Raw genomic sequence first — 2725 nt, 5'->3', positions numbered from 1 at the left:
AGATAGATAGATAGATAGATAGATAGATAGATAGATAGATCGATCTTCACTAAACTAAACAAATATATATATATTTGAATAAGAAGTAGATGGAAAGGATCAAAGCCCTTTCTCATTACTGGGTGGCTGAATCATGTTAGTGAGACCTGAGGAGATTGACTGTTTTGTGGGGAGATTAGCAGAATTCGCATTGCCGCTGAATGAAAGGTGGAGGAGGCAGAAACCCTAAACAAGTGAATTCAATTACCTCTGAAAGGAATAGGGTAAATGAGGATTCTCTCCTTGGGTTTGCTCCAGAAAATATTTCTAAGAAGTTTGTTGAAGGAATATCAGTCAGCCAAAGCCTAATTTTGCTATTATGTAAAAGCTCCCCACTCCCTGACAGCTCATGGTTTAGGAGTGCTTCCTTTATGTGTATGCTGTAGGCACGTCACCTCTTCATTTAATCTTGGTTTCTAACTTATACCACCCCGAGCATCTCACAAGGAATGCAAACCCAGCCTGAAGCCCACCTGTACCCCAGAATGAGTCTCCCCAGTCAGTGCCTCCAGAACTAAGGGATGCTCCATGGGGAGTACTGTGGGCACCTGGAGGACTGAAATACTATGGGTTCCATTAACACAGCCACCGCTGCCTGAAATTCATGCCCTGGAGAGACTGGGTTTTCATTGTCATTTGTACTGCGTGCATTTGGTAAGCAATATGGCAGAGTGGGAGCAGTGTTTCTTAAGCAGACTATCAGAGCATGGCCCATTCATTGACTGGGCAGTGGCCTCACAGCTCTGCTCAGGTGCCAGAACTACCAGGTGAAGAGCCGCAGAGGATGAAGTGTGAAACTGTCTCTGCACCTCACTGCCTCCTGGTCCTTTGGGGGGATTTAGGTTGGATGTCAGAGGGAAATTTTTCACTCAGAGGGCAGTGAGGTACTGGCACAGCTGCTCAGAGAAGCTGTGTCCCATCTCTGGAGGCACTCAAAGCCAGGTTGGATGGGGATCTGAGCAGCTGAGCTGAGGGGTAGCAGCCCTGCAGGAGCAGAGGAGTGGAACAAGGTGATCTTTGATGTCCCTTTCAACACAAGCTATTCTATGATTTTATGATTCTATGATTCATTATGATTCCCAGCTCATCCTGGCCCCTTGTCCCTTCCCACCGAGGCAGAAGGCTTCACATCTCCTTCACTATGAGAAGCACTTCAGTTGTGCAGTCTGGAGAGCCAGATGGAGAACTGAGTTGGTCACAGCACAGGTAACCTTGAGGCTTCATTGCAGCTCTTTTAATATATTTGTACAAAACTTCCCTCTTCCTGGGACTAAGTGTAAGGCTTTACAGGAGTTGGAAGGCTGGCTGCTTCCTGAAGTGAGAGGATTGTGTAACTGAGCATGCTGCACTAATCTCCGGTTCGGGAGGTGGTGCCAAAGGGTGGCTGTGCAAAGGGACAGCCTTCCAGCTGCTCTGAAATCCACCTGGAAAAGACACATCTCCATTTTTCTCCTAGCTCCCACAGCAAAAACTAAATCCAGAAAACAAAGTTGCTGAGAAAAACAGCTCCCTTTGCAGGGCAAAAGGGTGCAGAGAAGCCGAATCCGCAGCTGGGGGGAACTGGTGGTGTTCCATGAAAGTAAATGAAGCTGTGTTGATTTCTCCCAGCTGATGACGTGACCTACGGTCCTTTGCTGCATAATGCGTGCTGTGTGCAAGCTGTGTGCAGCCATGTGGCAGGCTCTGCCTTATCTGGGGTGTTCCTGATCGTAGGAGTTCAGGAGACTGAAAAACTTGGGCTTCCTTTTTTCCATTCCTGCTCCAATAGACCCTTACCCGGCTTCTTCTTCACTTCTGTATGTTTAGTCTATCTCAAAAGTTTTATTATTGCAAATTGCTCATTTCTTGCAGAATTTACTTTTGTTTCTTTCTTTCTTTCCTTTTTTTTTCCTTTCTAATGCTTTTCTCAGCAGAAATCCCCTGATGGTTTGCCTAATATTTCTCTATTTGCCAAATATCTGTCAGTTAGAACACTTGTTTGGCCCAGAACTGAGCAACAAGGCTTTTTGGTATCAGCTTCTACCAAAACCATCACAGAATATGTAACTTTTACCACATTTACTCCAATTTCCTCTTGTTCTCTGTGTTGCAATGGCAGTTCTGTAGTATTCATAGATAAGTACAATTGTCAATAGATTTTCTAGTCACTCAATATTCTACCCTCAAGGCGTGGTCTTTGGGAAATGCATTTCTCTGGCATTCCTAATTCTATGTCTAGTGGCTTTTGATGCATGCTCCAGAAGCCTTTGCACCTGAATACCCTGTGAAAGTGGAGATACAATCTTTCCTTCCAGAGCACCTCCCCTGAGCAGCCTGGTTTAAGGAGGGTAAGGTATCTGCAGCATCTTCAGTACTGCAAGACTGCAACGAGGAAGGCTAAAGCCCGCCTGGAATTGAATCTGGCTAAAGTGATAAAGGATAATAAAAAAGGCTTCTTCAAGTATGTTAACAGCAAAAGGAAAACTAGAGAGAATGTGGGCCCCTTACTAAGTGAGGGGAGGGTTCTGGTAACGGGGGATGCTGAGAAGGCAGAGATACTGAATGCCTTCTTTACTTCCGTCTTCAGTGAAAAGGCTCTCCTGCAGGAATCCCACACCCTGGAGGTTAGTGAGAGGGTCTGGGGAATGGGAGACTTCCCTTTAGTCAGGAAAGAGGACGTGCGTGAGCGCCTAGGCAGTACTAAGGT

This window comes from Meleagris gallopavo, chromosome 2, assembly GCF_000146605.3.
Source record: "Meleagris gallopavo isolate NT-WF06-2002-E0010 breed Aviagen turkey brand Nicholas breeding stock chromosome 2, Turkey_5.1, whole genome shotgun sequence".
NCBI lineage: Eukaryota > Metazoa > Chordata > Aves > Galliformes > Phasianidae > Meleagris > Meleagris gallopavo.
This window is presented reverse-complemented; position numbering follows the sequence as displayed.